The sequence below is a fragment of the Ranitomeya imitator genome, chromosome 2 (assembly GCF_032444005.1).
Source record: "Ranitomeya imitator isolate aRanImi1 chromosome 2, aRanImi1.pri, whole genome shotgun sequence".
Taxonomy (NCBI): Eukaryota; Metazoa; Chordata; class Amphibia; order Anura; family Dendrobatidae; genus Ranitomeya; species Ranitomeya imitator.
Window position 1 is genome coordinate 777,762,969 of NC_091283.1, and position 18,526 is coordinate 777,781,494.

The window sequence follows — 18,526 nt, forward strand, 5'->3', positions numbered from 1 at the left end:
TTATCTCCTACTCTGTCCTCTAGTCTTCAGATCAGCAATATGAAGGTCAGGAGAGTGGCTTAAAGGGCTTTGTCTAGGAGCCAATAAAAAAACTTTCAGCTACTGCTTTGTCTGAAAGTCATATTAAATAAAGGTACCATTACACTAAACAACTTACCAACGATCACGACCAGCGATAAGACCTGGCCGTGATCGTTGGTAAGTCGTTGTGTGGTCGCTGGGGAGCTGTCACACAGACCGCTCTCTCCAGCGACCAACGATCAGGGGAAAGACTTCGGCATCATTGAAACTGTCTTCAACGATGCAGAAGTCCCCGGGTAACCAGGGTAAATATCGGGTTACTAAGCGCAGGGCCACGCTTAGTAACCCGATATTTACCCTAGTTACCATTGTAAAAGTTAAAAAAAAAAACACTACATACTCACATTCCGATGTCTGTCACGTCCCCCAGCTTCAGCTTCCCGCACTGACTGTGTCAGCGCCAGCCGTAAAGCAGAGCACAGCGGTGACGTCACCGCTGTGCTCTGCTTTACGGCCGGCCGGCGCTGACACAGTCAGTGCGGGAAGCTGATGCCGGGGGACGTTACAGACATCGGAATGTGAGTATGTAGTGTTTTTTTTTTTTTAATTTTACAATTGTAACCAGGGTAAATACCGGGTTACTAAGCGCGGCCCTGCGCTTAGTAACCTGATATTTACCCTGGTTACCAGTGAACACATCGCTGGATCGGCGTCACACACGCCGATTCAGCGATGACAGCGGGTGATTAGCGACCAAAAAAAGGTCCTGATCATTCCCAGTGACCAACGATCTCCCAGCAGGGGCCTGATCGTTGGTCGCTGTCACGCATAATGATTTTGTTAACGATATCGTTGCTACGTCACAAAAAGCGTGACGTTGCAATGATATAGTTAACGAAATTGTTATGTGTGAAGGTACCTTAAGGTTTTGACCCGCATCCTCATATACACAAGCTAAAAATCAAAGGGAATCCATCATGTAAAAAATGATCCCGGCTGGCAATTAATACCAGTGGTGTGCTTGCCGCTGCCATTCATTATCAGCTGAGCAGTGACTGAAGCCATGCCGGCCACACCACTGTAACTGAAAGCTCGAGAAAAGTTAATTTCTTCCCAGCAGAGGGGCTCTCAGTGCCGGCACCGGGCAACTTCAGAATGCTACTAACCTGCAGATAAAACCCTATATTGGCAGGAGATGCCTGTCATCTGAGACAGTGAAAGAAACACCTGATGTCAGAGCACTGCAGTTCCTACGCTGTCATACATATGACAGTGTGTGAGCCAGCAGCTGTGATCGATGGTATAAAGGTTACCGATCAGTCAGAGCACTGCAGTTCCCATGCTTTCATACAGATGACAGCGTGTGAACAAGCAGCTGTTACAGTCATCGGCTGATGAGAGTGCTACTCTCATCATCCTAAACCTGGCCTCGCTCATAGCTGCGAGAGCAGGAGAAGCTGATGAGAGTATTCATCAGCTGGTGCCTGTGCAATAAATAAATAATAAAAAAATGACATGAGGTCTCCTTTATTCTTGGTAACAAGCGCAGGCAAAACCAACAGTTGTTAGCTGCAGCCTCCAGCTGTCAGATTTATCATGGCTGGTTATCAAGAATAGAGAGGTACCACAACATTTTTAAATTATTTAAATAAATAATAAAAAAAAGGGCACAGGATCACTCCCATTTTTGACAGCCTACCAAGCTAAATTGCACTGATTGGGGCTCACATTCTCAGACTGGGAAGGGGCCATGTATATTGGCTTTCCCTAGCCTAGAAATAGCAGCAGCAGCAACCCCAGATGCGCATCTATTAGATGTGTCAATTCTGGCGCTTTGCCCAACTCTTCCCAGTTGCCCTGGTGTGGTCGCAAGTGGGGTTCACATTTGTGGGGTTGATGTCAGCTTTGTAATGTCCGCTGACATCAAGCCCATAGGTTAGTAATGAAGAGGCTGAGCTTAGCAATGCAATTCAGAGTTTGAGCACAACCTAGGACAGATATGGATTATCATCAGACAGGTGAGGAATATGGTGGTTATTACAATTTATTTTACAGTAATAAATGGGTAAAAGAGGGTGAGTAGTATTTGTTTCAAATAAAGGAGTCTGTGTCTTTCTTTCAATTAAAGGACTATATTCTGGTTGTGCAATTATTACAATATGATTATGGGGTTAGTAATGGGGGTGTCTTATACTAACCTGTGGGCTTGATGTCAGAGACCATAAAATAGCTGATATGAACCCCAACCCTATTACCCCACTTATCACCGCACCAGGGCAAGTGGATAGAGCAGAGGCTTAGTGCTAGAATTGGTGCATCTTATGGATAGATTAATTTCTAGGGCAACTGAGAGCTGAAGTTCTTAGTCTGGGAGGGGACAAATAATCATAGCTCTTTCCTAGGCTATTAATGTCAGCCTGCAGCTGTCTGTTTAGCCTTTGCTGGTTATTCAATATAGGGGGACCGACATCTTTTTATTGCTGGATTCCCCCCCTATATTAATCAGTAAAGGCTAAGCAATCAGCTGTGAACTCATATTAATAGCCTGGGAACCGTAATGGATATTGATCCGTTCCCAGAATATTAACAACAGCCCCCAGCCGTTAGCTTTGCCTCTTTTGGTTATGAATACTACAGGGCCCCCCACTGTTTTTTTTTTTTTTTTAATTCATTAAGTAGTACAGCAAAATGCACACAATTTATCCATTTTTTACTATAACATAAACAAATAATAAAACACCAGATTCTCCATCTGTCTGACGATAATCCATTAAATGCCATGTCCCACAATGATCCGTATGGTTTGGAGAGCAATCACATCAGTGAACTGATCCCTCTTCATGCCAGCCCGCTCACACAGAGCAGAGCGTGAGAATGTGGCAGTGACATCATTAAGGTTACTACCGGTCACAGGCAGAGCTTCTCAGACTCTGCTCAGTGTGTCACTGATGTGACTGCTCTCCAAACCATTTGGATCGTCTTTGGAACATGGCAATTAACCCCTTAAGCCCCAAGGGTGGTTTGCGCGGTAATGACTGGGCCAATTGTTACAATTCTGACCACTGTCCCTTTATGAGGTTATAACTCTGGAACGCTTCAACGGATCCTGATGATTCTGACACTGTTTTATCGTGACATATTGTACTTCATGATACTTGCAAAATTTCTTTGGAAATTTGGCAAAAATGTTGAAAATTTTGCAATTTTCCAAATTTGAATTTTTATGCCCTTAAATCACAGAGATATGTCACACAAAATACTTAATCAGTAACATTTCCCACATGTCTACTTTACATCAGCACAATTTTGGAACCCAAATTATTTTGTTAGGGAGTTATAAGGGTTAAAAGTTGACCAGCACTTTCTCATTTTTACAACACCATTTTTTTTAGGGACCACATCACATTTGAAGTTATTTTGAGGGGTCTATATAACAGAAAATAACCAAGTGTGACACCATTCTAAAAACTGCACCCCTCGAGGTGCTCAAAACCACATTCAAGAAGTTCATTAAACCTTCAGGTGTTTCACAGGAATTTTTTGAATGTTTAAAAAAATGAACATTTAACTTTTTTTCACAAAAAATTTACTTCAGCTCCAATTTGTTTTGTTTCACCAAGGGTAACAGGAGAAAATGGACCACAAACTTTGTTGTACAATTTGTCCTGAGTACACCGATACCCCACATGTGGGGGTAAACCACTGTTTGGGTGCATGGTAGAGCTCGGAAGGGAAGGAGCGCCATTTGACTTTTCAATGCAAAATTGACTGGAATTGAGATGGGACGCCATGTTGCGCTTGGAGAGCCATTGATGTGCCTAAACATTGAAAACCCTCACAAGTGACATCATTTTGGAAAGTAGACCCACTAAGGAACTTATCTAGATGTGTTGTGAGAGCTTTGAACCCCCAAGTGTTTCACCACAGTTTATAATGCAGAGCCGTAAAAATAAAAATTCTTTTTTTTTCCACAAAAATTAATTTTAGCCCCCAGTTTTGTATTTTCCCAAGGGTAAAAGGAGAAATTGTACCCCAAAAGTAGTTATCCAATTTTTCCTGAGTACGCTGATACCCCATATGTGGGGGGAACCACCGTTTGGGCACATGGCAGAGCTCGGAAGGGAAGGAGTGCCGTTTGACTTTTCAATGCAAAATTGACAGGAATTGAGATGGGATGCCATGTTGCATTTGGAGAGCCACTGATGTGCCTAAACATTGAAACCCCCCAACAAGTGACATCATTTTGAAAAGTAGACCCCCTAAGGAACTTATCTAGATGTGTTGTGAGAGCTTTGAACCCCCAAGTGTTTCACTACAGTTTATAATGCAGAGCCGTAAGAATAAAAATTCTTTTTGTTCCACAAAAATTATTTAAGCCCCCAGTTTTGGATTTTCCCAAGGGTAAAAGGAGAAATTGAACCCCAAAAGTTGTTGTCCAATTTTTCCTGAGTACGCTGATTTCCCATTTGTGGGGGGAACCACCGTTTGGGCACATGGCAGAGCTCGGAAAGGAAGGAGCGCCGTTTGGAATGCAGACTTAGATGGAATGGTCTGCAGGTGTCACATTGCATTTGCAGGTCCCCTAATGTACCTAAACAGTAGAAACCCCCCACAAGTGACCCCATATTGGAAACTAGACCCCCCAAGGAACTCATCTAGATGCGTTGTGAAAACTTTGAACCTCCAAGTGTTTCACTACAATTTATAACGCAGAGCTGTGAAAATAAAAAATCATTTTTCCCAAAAAAATGTTTTTTTGCCCCCCAAATTTTTATTTTTCCAAGGGTAACAAGAGAAATTGGACACCAACAGTTGTTGTCCAATTTGTCCTGAGTACGCGGATACTGTTAGGGTTGGCGGAACGCACCAAATATATAGTTTATTAGATGGAATTGGTGCGTTCGCAACCCGGGATCCACCGTGCAGGAAAGCACCTGCTGCTAAATAATGGCGGCTCTATATGGAGGCATATACCAACTCTGTTAGCTTCACAGAGTAACCGCAAGAGGCAGGCTCTGTGCCCTGTTAGACTTTCACAGAGGCACAGGCCAACTACCCAGAAGTGAGCAGTGAGTGGTCATGCATGCATACACAATCTCCTCGCCGGAGGAGCCAGCATTCTAGGGGCTTATTTCGGCCGGGTCCCTGAACACACTTATACACAATCTCCTCGCCGGAGGTGCCAGCATTCTAGGGGCTTATTTCAGCTGGGTCCCTGAACACATACAAACGCATGACCACATTGGCGCAAAGCATATGACAAAAGACGATACTAGCGCATGGCCGTGCGGTCATGCGCAGTTTATATAGTTGCAGCACAGGAAGCTGCTACTGAAGTTTTTGCCCTTTCAGGACCTTCCAGAAGGACCAATGGAAAGTGCTGCAGTACCTGAGCATGTTTTGCCCTTTCAGGACCTTCCAGAAGGACCAATGGAATGTACTGCAGCACCTGAGCATGTAACCGAACATGTGGCCCTCGACCTCCAATGGGAGACCCTGCCCTGGGCATGCTCAGTGTGAGTAAACAAGGACTTAGTCCCAGAGAGGCTCGCTCGCCGCAGATCAGTGCAGGGTACCATAGGAAAGCCAGAAAAGGCAGTAGTGACCCTATGCACCGAATCAGCCCCAGCGAGACGCTGGGAGCGATGTCTCCGCTGAGCAGAGCCCACTGCGGCCGATACCGAATGGGAGACCACAGCAGACACGGATCGAGATTCCCCCTGTGCAGCAGAGGAAACTCGACTCCTAACATTACCCCTCCTCCTAGGGCCCCCCCCTCCTTGAGCCTCACTACGCTCAAAAGCTGCGATAAGCAGCGGAGCCCGAATGTGCTCCACAGGCTCCCAGGTTCTATCCTCTGGGCCGTGACCCTTCCAGTCCACCAGATAAAATTTCTTGCCACGTACCACCTTGCACCCCACAATAGCATTCACCTCAAACTCATCCGTGGTTGAACCCGATGTCCCAGCAGATGACTCGGAAAACCGGGACAAATGAACGGGCTTTAAGAGGGAAACGTGGAAAGTATCGGTGATACCAAGGCGTGGAGGAATAGCCAAACGATAGACCACAGGGTTGACCTGTTCCAGAACCTTAAACGGGCCAATGTAGCGAGGAGCAAACTTAGTGGACTCAACTCGCAGCCTGATGTTACGGGCGGAGAGCCACACTAAGTCGCCAGGAGCAAAGACCGGAGCGGGGCGCCGGTGTGTATCAGCCGAAACCCTCATTCTCTCCTTGGAGGCCCGGATGGCATCCTGTGTGCGGTCCCAGATGTCACGTGCCTCCACCGCCCAGTCTGCCACCCTAGAATCGGTGGATCACACGGGCATGGGCACAGGGACACGCGGATGCTGGCCGTAATTAAGGAGAAAACGAGTCTGACCAGTGGAATCGGCTACGGCGTTGTTCAGGGCAAATTCCGCCCAAGGTAGCAAAGATGCCCAGTCATCCTGCCTAGCAGAGACGAAATGTCGCAAATATGTCACCAGAGTCTGGTTGGTTCTCTCCACCAACCCATTCGTCTCGGGATGGTATGCAGAGGAGAGGTTTAACTCTATGCTGAGTAAACGGCAGAGCTCTCTCCAAAACCGAGATGCGAACTGGGGACCCCGATCACTGACAATCTTATCAGGCATACCATGCAAACGGAAAACGTGTTTAATGAACAACACCGCCAAGGCCCGTGCTGAGGGTAACCGAGGAAGCGGCACCAAATGCACCATTTTGGAGAAATGGTCGGTGACAACCCAAATAATGGAGCAGCCACGCGACTTGGGTAGACCCACCACAAAGTCCATCCCGACCATCTCCCAGGGCCTGTCTGCCACAGGTAGAGGGTAAAGCAACCCAGCAGGCCATTGCCGAGGAGACCGATTCTGGGCGCAAGAAACGCACGCCTGAATATAGTCCCTGACATCTCGGGCCATATGCGGCCACCAGTATGTTCTCGCCAAAAGCTCAGATGTCCTCTTGGTCCCAAAATGCCCACCCACTCTGGAGGAGTGAGCCCAAGAGAGAACCTCCGGTCGCAAGTTTGCTGGCACGAAAGTCTTGCCCGGGGGCACAGACTCTAGCAAAACCGGAGCTACAGTTCTCAGGCTCTCAGAAGGGACAATAAGCCGAGGCTCCTCCTCCTCCTCCTCAGATGACACTACGAAGCGGGAGAGAGCGTCGGCACGAACGTTCTTCTCCCCGGAGAGAAAATGGAGAGTAAAATGGAACCGGGAGAAGAACAGGGACCATCTAGCCTGGCGAGAATTCAGCCGCTGGGCCGTCTGTATATACACCAAGTTCTTGTGGTCAGTGAAGACTTGGAAGGGAAAGCGAGCTCCCTCCAAGAGGTGTCTCCACTCTGAAAAAGCCAACTTCATGGCTAGCAACTCCCTGTCCCCGATGGAATAATTCCTCTTCGCTGGTGTGAAGGTCTTGGAGAAGAAGAAGCAAGGATGCTTCCGACCTTGAGCATCCTTTTGGAAAAGGACTGCTCCAGCACCAACGGATGAGGCATCCACTTCCAAGATAAATGGTTTATCTACATCGGGGCGATGTAGGATGGGAGCGCTAGCGAAGTGTGACTTAATCGAGAGAAAGGCCTTGGAGACCTCCTCTGACCACAACTTGGGATTTGCTCCCTTCTTGGTGAGGGCAACCAAGGGAGCTACCAAAGTTGAGAAGTGTGGAATGAACTGGCGATAGTAATTGATGAACCCCATAAAGCGCTGCACCGCTTTAAGAGAATGGGGTTCCTGCCAGTCCATTACAGCCTGTAGCTTGGCAGGATCCATAGCCAAACCCTGGGCAGAGATGATATAACCAAGGAAAGGCAAGGACTCCTGCTCAAACACACACTTCTCCAACTTGGCGTAGAGGGAGTTTGCCCGTAAGAGGTCGAAGACTTTGCGAACATCTCTCTGATGGGAATCAATATCTGGAGAGTAGATGAGAATATCATCCAGATAGACTACGACCGAGGTGGTGAGCATATCTCGGAAGATGTCGTTGGCACGGGCATGGGCACAGGGACACGCGGATGCTGGCCGTAATTAAGGAGAAAACGAGTCTGACCAGTGGAATCGGCTACGGCGTTGTTCAGGGCAAATTCCGCCCAAGGTAGCAAAGATGCCCAGTCATCCTGCCTAGCAGAGACGAAATGTCGCAAATATGTCACCAGAGTCTGGTTGGTTCTCTCCACCAACCCATTCGTCTCGGGATGGTATGCAGAGGAGAGGTTTAACTCTATGCTGAGTAAACGGCAGAGCTCTCTCCAAAACCGAGATGCGAACTGGGGACCCCGATCACTGACAATCTTATCAGGCATACCATGCAAACGGAAAACGTGTTTAATGAACAACACCGCCAAGGCCCGTGCTGAGGGTAACCGAGGAAGCGGCACCAAATGCACCATTTTGGAGAAATGGTCGGTGACAACCCAAATAATGGAGCAGCCACGCGACTTGGGTAGACCCACCACAAAGTCCATCCCGACCATCTCCCAGGGCCTGTCTGCCACAGGTAGAGGGTAAAGCAACCCAGCAGGCCATTGCCGAGGAGACCGATTCTGGGCGCAAGAAACGCACGCCTGAATATAGTCCCTGACATCTCGGGCCATATGCGGCCACCAGTATGTTCTCGCCAAAAGCTCAGATGTCCTCTTGGTCCCAAAATGCCCACCCACTCTGGAGGAGTGAGCCCAAGAGAGAACCTCCGGTCGCAAGTTTGCTGGCACGAAAGTCTTGCCCGGGGGCACAGACTCTAGCAAAACCGGAGCTACAGTTCTCAGGCTCTCAGAAGGGACAATAAGCCGAGGCTCCTCCTCCTCCTCCTCAGATGACACTACGAAGCGGGAGAGAGCGTCGGCACGAACGTTCTTCTCCCCGGAGAGAAAATGGAGAGTAAAATGGAACCGGGAGAAGAACAGGGACCATCTAGCCTGGCGAGAATTCAGCCGCTGGGCCGTCTGTATATACACCAAGTTCTTGTGGTCAGTGAAGACTTGGAAGGGAAAGCGAGCTCCCTCCAAGAGGTGTCTCCACTCTGAAAAAGCCAACTTCATGGCTAGCAACTCCCTGTCCCCGATGGAATAATTCCTCTTCGCTGGTGTGAAGGTCTTGGAGAAGAAGAAGCAAGGATGCTTCCGACCTTGAGCATCCTTTTGGAAAAGGACTGCTCCAGCACCAACGGATGAGGCATCCACTTCCAAGATAAATGGTTTATCTACATCGGGGCGATGTAGGATGGGAGCGCTAGCGAAGTGTGACTTAATCGAGAGAAAGGCCTTGGAGACCTCCTCTGACCACAACTTGGGATTTGCTCCCTTCTTGGTGAGGGCAACCAAGGGAGCTACCAAAGTTGAGAAGTGTGGAATGAACTGGCGATAGTAATTGATGAACCCCATAAAGCGCTGCACCGCTTTAAGAGAATGGGGTTCCTGCCAGTCCATTACAGCCTGTAGCTTGGCAGGATCCATAGCCAAACCCTGGGCAGAGATGATATAACCAAGGAAAGGCAAGGACTCCTGCTCAAACACACACTTCTCCAACTTGGCGTAGAGGGAGTTTGCCCGTAAGAGGTCGAAGACTTTGCGAACATCTCTCTGATGGGAATCAATATCTGGAGAGTAGATGAGAATATCATCCAGATAGACTACGACCGAGGTGGTGAGCATATCTCGGAAGATGTCGTTCACAAAGTCTTGGAAAACGGCTGGGGCATTACAGAGGCCGAAGGGCATCACCAGATATTCATAGTGCCCATCCCTGGTGTTAAAAGCCGTCTTCCATTCATCCCCCTCACGGATGCGAATCAGGTTGTAAGCACCCCGCAGATCTAACTTTGTAAATACCCTTGCTCCCCGTAGCCTATCAAAAAGCTCGGATATAAGGGGTAATGGGTACTTGTTCTCAACGGTGATGGCGTTAAGACCCCTGTAGTCTATGCATGGACGTAAGTCTCCAGTCTTCTTCTGTACGAAGAAGAACCCAGCCCCTGCCGGTGACACTGACTTCCTAATGAATCCTCTTGCCAGATTCTCTTGGATGTACTGGGACATAGCCTCCGTCTCCGGGAGAGATAACGGATAGACTCGACCCCGGGGAGGCTCAGCACCAGGCAAGAGGTCAATAGGACAGTCATAGGGGCGGTGAGGCGGAAGGGTCTCCGCAGCTCTTTTGGAGAACACGTCTGCATAGGGCCAATAGTGCTTGGGGAGAGAGGAAAGATCTGCGGGTACCTGTGTAGTAGCAACCTGAACGCACTCCCTCTGACATCTACCCTCGCAGGATTTACTCCATCCCAAAATTCTCCCAGGGGACCACTCAATATGAGGAGAATGGTAGCAAAGCCATGGTATCCCCAACAGGACCTCATCAATTCCCTCAGGAATGACTAATAGGGAGATTATCTCCTGATGTGATGGAGACACAGATAGCGTGAAAGGAATGGTTTGGTGGGTAATCTGTGAAGGTAGTGTTGACCCGTTTACCACTCGAACGGTTACTGGCTTGGCGAGCATCACCAAGGGTATTGCGTGACGCTGGGCAAAAGCGGAAGACATAAAGTTACCCTCTGCCCCAGAATCCACGCATAGCTCGACCATAAGAGTGGATGGGCCTATGGTAATTGTCCCCTTGAAGGACAACTTTGAGGCAAACGTCACCGTGTCTAGCGTACCTCCTCCAACTGCCACTAGACGCTGACGTTTCCCCGACCACTGAGGACCCTTGGAGGCAAGATGTCCTGACTGCTGGCAAACATGATGGACCTTATGTGCACGGGCGGACTGAGACTTGGATCCCGCTCGTGTCACCTCTAAGGCCTCATGTGACTCGGACGCCTGGACTGGAGATTCCAAAGGTTTGGCGAAGGTGGGAGCCAGCCGAAACCTCTGCCTACACTGGGCTCGCTCCAACCTTCGCTCGTGAAAACGAAGGTCTATGCGAGTAGATACGGCTATGAGCTCCTCCAGTGTGGCGGGAATCTCCCTAGTGGCCAAAGCGTCCTTCACATGGTCAGCCAGCCCCCTCCAAAATACGGGAATGAGGGTTTTATCTGGCCATTCCAACTCAGACGCTAATGTCCGGAAGTGAAGAGCAAAATGGCTGACCATGGTTGAACCCTGAGTCAAAGCCAGCAGTTGGAGCGCTGTATCATGGGTGACTTGAGGTCCTAAAAAGACCTGTTTCAGAGTGTCCAGAAACCTAGGAACACTCCGCACCACATGATCGTTGCGCTCCCACAGCGGCGTAGCCCACTCCAACGCTCTGTCCGACAGGAGAGAGATTATGAATCCCACCTTTGCCCGCTCAGTAGGGAAACGTGCAGCCAGAAGCTCGAGGTGTATACCACATTGGCTCACGAAAGCCCTACAGGACTTACTGTCCCCAGAGTATCTCTCAGGCAAAGGAAGGTGAGATAGGGTCGGAACAGAGGTGGCAGTGGGTAAAGCTGCTGCAGCCACGCTAGCAGCCTGAACAGCTATTGCGGTAACATCCACCGCCGAGGTTGCACGCTCAAGAGACGCCAACCGGCCCTCCAGCAGCTGGATGTACCCCTGCAATCGCTGTTCATCCGCCATTACTTAGCCAGATCCTGGCGCTAGTATACTGTTAGGGTTGGTGGAACGCACCAAATATATAGTTTATTAGATGGAATTGGTGCGTTCGCAACCCGGGATCCACCGTGCAGGAAAGCACCTGCTGCTAAATAATGGCGGCTCTATATGGCGGTATATACCAACTCTGTTAGCTTCACAGAGTAACCGCAAGAGGCAGGCTCTGTGCCCTGTTAGACTTTCACAGAGGCACAGGCCAACTACCCAGAAGTGAGCAGTGAGTGGTCATGCATGCATACACAATCTCCTCGCCGGAGGAGCCAGCATTCTAGGGGCTTATTTCGGCCGGGTCCCTGAACACACTTATACACAATCTCCTCGCCGGAGGTGCCAGCATTCTAGGGGCTTATTTCAGCCGGGTCCCTGAACACATACAAACGCATGACCACATTGGCGCAAAGCATATGACAAAAGACGATACTAGCGCATGGCCGTGCGGTCATGCGCAGTTTATATAGTTGCAGCACAGGAAGCTGCTACTGAAGTTTTTGCCCTTTCAGGACCTTCCAGAAGGACCAATGGAAAGTGCTGCAGTACCTGAGCATGTTTTGCCCTTTCAGGACCTTCCAGAAGGACCAATGGAATGTACTGCAGCACCTGAGCATGTAACCGAACATGTGGCCCTCGACCTCCAATGGGAGACCCTGCCCTGGGCATGCTCAGTGTGAGTAAACAAGGACTTAGTCCCAGAGAGGCTCGCTCGCCGCAGATCAGTGCAGGGTACCATAGGAAAGCCAGAAAAGGCAGTAGTGACCGTATGCACCGAATCAGCCCCAGCGAGACGCTGGGAGCGATGTCTCCGCTGAGCAGAGCCCACTGCGGCCGATACCGCATGGGAGACCGCAGCAGACACGGATCGAGATTCCCCCTGTGCAGCAGAGGAAACTCGACTCCTAACAGATACCCCATATGTTGGGGTTAACCCCTGTTTGGGCACACGAGAGAGCTTGGAAGGGAATGAGCACTGTTTTACTTTTTCAACGCAGAATTAGCTGGAATTGAGATCAGACGCCATGTCGCGTTTGGAGAGCCCCTGATGTGCCTAAACAGTGAAAACTCCCGATTCTAACTGAAACCCTAACCCAAACACAACCCCTAATCCCAACCACACCCCTAACCTCAACCACACCCCTAACCCCAACACATCCCTAACCCTAATCCCTACTCTAACCTCACCCCTAACTCCAACACACCCCTAACTAAGAATCGCCTTATTCTGAAGACAGTAACTTTTTTATTTTTTCGCTGATCATGCTGTATGGTTGGTCGTTTTTTGCGGGACAAGATGATGTTTTCAGCGGTACCATGGTTATTTATATCCATCTTTTTGATCGTGTGTTAGTCCACTTCTTGGTCGGCGGTATGATAATAAAGCGTTGCTTTTTGCCTCGTTTTTTTTTACGGCATTCACTGAAGGGGTTAACTAGTGGGACAGTTTTATAGGTGGGGTCGTTACGGACGCGGTGATAATAAATATATGTATTTTTTATTATTATTTAAAGAAATGTATTTATGGGAACAATATTTTTTTATTTAGTTTTTTTTTTTTACACATCTAAATATTTTTTTAAAATTTTATAATGTTGTCCCAAGGGGGACATCACACTATAGGGTCAGATCGCTGATCTGACACTTTGCACAGCACTGTGTCAGATCAGCGATCTGACAAGCAGGGCTGCAGGCTTACCAGCGCCTGCTCTGAGCAGGCGCTTGTAAGCCACCTCCCTGCAGGACCCAGAAGTAGCCCCATGGCTATTTTGGATCTGGGGCTTGCAGGGAGGAGACACTTGGTACAAGGTGAGCACATCGCCTTGTACCCAGGGTCGAATGCAGGGAGCCCCCTCCCTGTGCGATGCTTCCCTATACTCCCGGAACACTCTGTTCATTTTTGATCGCAGTGTTTCGTGGGTTAATGTGCCAGGAGCAGGACCGCTCCTGGCACATAGTGCCGGATATGACCTGCAATAGTCAGCTGACACCCGGCCGCGATCGGCAGCGCTCCCCCAGTGAGCGTGGCCAATTGCATATGACGTACTATCCCGTCACTGTGAATTAAGTCCCAGGTCACCTCGACAGGATAGTACATCATATGGGATTAAGGGGTTAATGGATCATCATTGGACAGGTGAGGAATATGGTGTTTTATTATTTTTTCTTGTACATTAATAAATGGGTAAAAGAGGGCAGGGAGTTTTATTTTAAATAAAGTAGTCTGTGTGTTTATTCCAAATAATGTACTTTATTCGGGCAGTGTATTTTTTTTAAATCTGACTATGGAGTTAGTATTGGAAGTGTCTTATAGATGTTTTTTAATGTAATATTTATTTAAATAATTAAAAAAGATGGCCTGGGGACCCTTTTATTTTTGATAAACAGCGAATATAAAGCTGAAAGCTGGGGGCTACAGCTCGCAACTGTCAGCTTTATCTGTGCTGGTTTTCAAAAATAAAGGGGAATCCACTCCATTTTTTATTTATTTATTATAGCCTCACCTGCTCTCACTGTTATGAGTGAGACCAGGTGTAGAATGATGACAGTAGTTTCCACGGAGTGGTTCCCACGCTGCATGACAGCATGGAAACTGCAGCGCTCTGACCGGCAGTAACCTTTTTACCGCCGGTCACAGTTGCTGGTTCACACACTGTCATCTGCATGACAAAATTGGAACAGCAGCGCTTTAACAGTCAGTAACTTAAAAGGTTAGTGCCGTTCAGAGCCAGTGTTTCTCAGGCAGTCACAAAGATAACAGCGTGGGATACATCCGATGTTTGGGCTGCCGAGCCCGAACAGTAACATGGTCTCCCTGGATAAGTCTGTGTTTGGTCTTCTGTGCATGGAAACTGGCATATGTTCGGTACTGACCCTGAACCTTACTGTTTGGGTTCACCCATCACTAATTGTGATGACCCAGCTTTACACTGTCAAAAAGAGTACTTCTGAAAAAAGTGCAGGGAACATAGTGTAAGTGTAATGATGTGGTTCTTTGTCATAGAAAAATTTTATGATTAGATTAAAAATAAAAATACCATAATCAACTTTAAATTTTCTACAATTTTAATATTCCCTTTAACACCCCATACTCTTACCTCTCCTAATCACTGGCATGTTTATTGCTTTAAGAACCGTTACCATACACATAATTATTATTATCCAATGTCTTTTATAATTAAATATTAACATGTTATTCTTTTCATAAAAATAAAGAATACATACAAAAATAAAAATATTCAACTGATTGGAAAAATGACAATAAGTAAATTCTTAAGACTGTGTGTGAGTCAGAAGCTGGAGTTCAGAAAGTCCAGACTCAGGAAGGATGTTTTCCTAAAACACTTCCTGAAAACCAGACAACACTTGGCACGTGAGGAAAGGGAGAATCTAAAATTGGGAGTGTAAATCTATTTAACTCAGAGTGACCAAGCATTTTGCAGAATGTGTTGCCACTGAAAGTATTTGAACTGGAAAATTGGTCATGACTCGCAATTCTGCATTTATGCAAATATAATCACTGCATTGCAAGAAATTAAGCTTAGTATTATTGTCTGTCATATTGTATAAATATAGATAAAGACAAATGTATGATGTAAAAACAAATAAATACGTAATTCACAGAATTATTTGCTTGCCATATTTATTAATATATTACTCAATTATAAATATTGATATCTGGTGATGAGCAGATGAATCTGCAGAGGATCGAGTTTGAGTCCAATTTCCTTAAATTCATGGTTTCCCACAAATTTAACCATTTTGAGATTTGATTAGTGGTTTGCAATAAAAAAAGAAAGAAACTTGTCGAACACCATTTTCCACACTAGGCGTCAAAGAGAGGGCTAACATCATTTTGTGTTGCAGCACATGCCTCCCCATTACGCCCTGCAGCTATGACAGCTTACAGATTATCATACCTTATACAGTGGTGGTCAGTACCTGGGCCATCACAGATCAGTGGTTCCAAGTGGAGCACTGTTTGTACGGCAGATTTGTTTTTCATCTCCAGAGTCACTGGATAAGTCTCTCTCTTCTGTAGAGTATTAATGCTTATGGTCAGCTGGGTTTTCTTTCTCTCTCCTGTAGAGTGTAAGCTCTTATGGTCAGCTGGGTCCTCTCTATCTCTCCTGTAGAGTGTAAGCTCTTATGGTCAGCAGGGTTCTCTCTACATTTCCTGTAGAGTGTAGGCTCTTATGGTCAGTAGGGTCCTTTGTAGCTCTCCTGTAGAGTGTAGGCTCTTATGGTCATCAGGTTCCTTTATATCTCTCCTGTAAAGTGTAGGCTCTTATGGTCAGCGGGGTCCTCTCTACATCTCCTGTAGAGTGTAAGCTCTTATGGTCAGCAGGGTTCTCTCTACATTTCCTCTAGAGTGTAGGCTCTTATGGTCAGTAGGGTCCTTTGTAGCTCTCCTGTAGAGTGTAGGCTCTTATGGTCATCAGGTTCCTCTCTATCTCTCCTGTAGAGTGTAAGCTCTTATGGTCAGCAGGGTTCTCTCTACATTTCCTGTAGAGTGTAGGCTCTTATGGTCAGTAGGGTCCTCTCTATCTCTCCTGTAGAGTGTAGGCTCTTATGGTCATCAGGTTCCTTTATATCTTTCCTGTAAAGTGTAGGCTCTTATGGTCAGCGGGGTCCTCTCTACATCTCCTGTACAGTGTAAGCTCTTATGGTCAGTAGGGTCCTCTGTAACTCTGCTGTAGAGTGTAGGCTCTTATGGTCACCAGGGTCCTCTATATCTCTCCTGTAGAGTGTAGGCTCTTATGGTCAGCAGGGTCCTCTATATCTCTCCTGTAGAGTGTAGGCTCTTATGGTCAGCAGGATCCTCTCTACCTCTCCTGTAGAGTGTAAGCTCTTATGGTCAGCAGGGTTCTCTCTACATCTCCTGTAGAGTGTAAGCTCTTATGGTCAGCTGGGTCCTCTCTATCTCTCCTGTAGAGTGTAGGCTCTTATGGTCATCAGGTTCCTCTATATCTCTCCTGTAAAGTGTAAGCTCTTATGGTCAGCGGGGTCCTCTCTACATCTCCTGAACAGTGTAAGCTCTTATGGTCATCAGGTTCCTCTATATCTTTCCTGTAAAGTGTAAGCTCTTATGGTCAGCGGGGTCCTCTCTACATCTCCTGAACAGTGTAAGCTCTTATGGTCAGTAGGGTCCTCTGTAACTCTCCTGTAGAGTGTAGGCTCTTATGGTCAGCATGATCCTCTCTACCTCTCCTGTAGAGTGTAAGCTCTTATGGTCAGTAGGGTGCTCTCCAGCTCTCCTGTGGATTGTAATGTCTTATGGTCAGTGGGGTCCTCTCTCTCATGTAATGTGTAAGCTCTTATGATCAACGGGATACTTTCTATCTCTCCTGTAGAGTGTAAGCTCACATGATCAGCGGGATCCCTTATGGTCAGCAGGGTCCTCTCTTTCTCTTCCTCTGAAAATCATTTGTTGTGAGGCTTCCATACACATCAGATGGTCGTCCAGTCCCTCTGAAATCATTGAGTTCGGACAACTTTCATCTATGTGTACGGTGGCTTTTAGACTGATCATTGTTTTAAAACCAAACCCTTAGGCCTCATTCAAACAAATCAGTGTTTCAAGTAATTGTTCTATTTGTGATTTTTAAGGATAGTCTTTGGAATCCATGTGCAGTATGTGCGCTATCAATGATTAACATGGCAATGAACAGGAGAGGCTTTGCAAGTTTATTAAATTATCCTTATGTGAAAATCACAGATGGTAAAAATTGACACTGACCAAACACTGATGAAATGCTGATCACAGGTGATGCTTGGACATATTTTTTGTGTATGTGTGTATTACTATGGTATAAAAAGCCATAAAATGCATGAAATATAACATTACATATATGTTATCTGAATTCATTTTCATTTAAAACAATATTTAAATAATAGATAAAATCTCTCCATGGCATGAAAGTAAATAAAGAGAAATGACAGAGCTGAGTAAAATTCTCTCTTGCTGTATAATATGCTTTAAAATGTGTGATTGATGCAATAACCATGAGGCTGCATGTGCCCGGCAGGTGCTACTGATTCATGCAGTGTGCGTGCCATCTAAATCTTTGTTTTTGTAATGTACCATACAAATAGCAAACTGGGATGAAATTCTCAATTACAAATACGCACAACACACCGCCCACTTTCCCATTTTAGAAGTTAGGTCTAGTATTTTTGACTCTGTTTTTTTCTTTCAATGAGAAATGCATTGCTCTTAAATAAACATGATTATACCCTGCATGGATATACAGTTTAATTCAAATCCTAAAAATAAAAAGAGAGACGTCAATTAGATCTGGGCTGCACGACAATTTAAATTCTAATTGGCTTGTGGTTATTCCACAACTGGGAATTTAACCCAGAGAGTCTGAAACAGGATGAAGGTCTGTAAAAACAGGCACCTAGTACACAGCTCCCGCGTGCAATCCAGTTCATCCGAAGAAGGGTCGAGAATGATCGCTCTGCGTGTCACATCTGGAGCATCGCTCTGTTTTAAGCGGATGTTTAAGTAAATATTGCTCTCCTACAACAAGTTATTTTTTAGGATGCTGTAAATAAAGTTTATTGAAAAAAGCCATGCATAGAACCCTATTTATACAGCCCTAGCGTCTAGACAAAGAAATGTTTGACAGTAACACTCCAGGGCCGAACGCTTCTGACAATGTTGCATTTATGGGATTATTTAAAAAGCAAAAAGTGCACCAGCTCACCGGGTGAAGATAAACTTAATCCACGGCTTGGACCATGCTCCTGTGTAGTATTCCAATGGAAATCCAAAAATGCATCTTTAGTCCAGGCACATGGATGGGGCATAAAATCTTCTTTATTGAATAAAAACATGTTTTAACAGAGTAACATCTGCAATCTCTGTATTATTGTAAGTGAAAAGAACAAAATAAACGT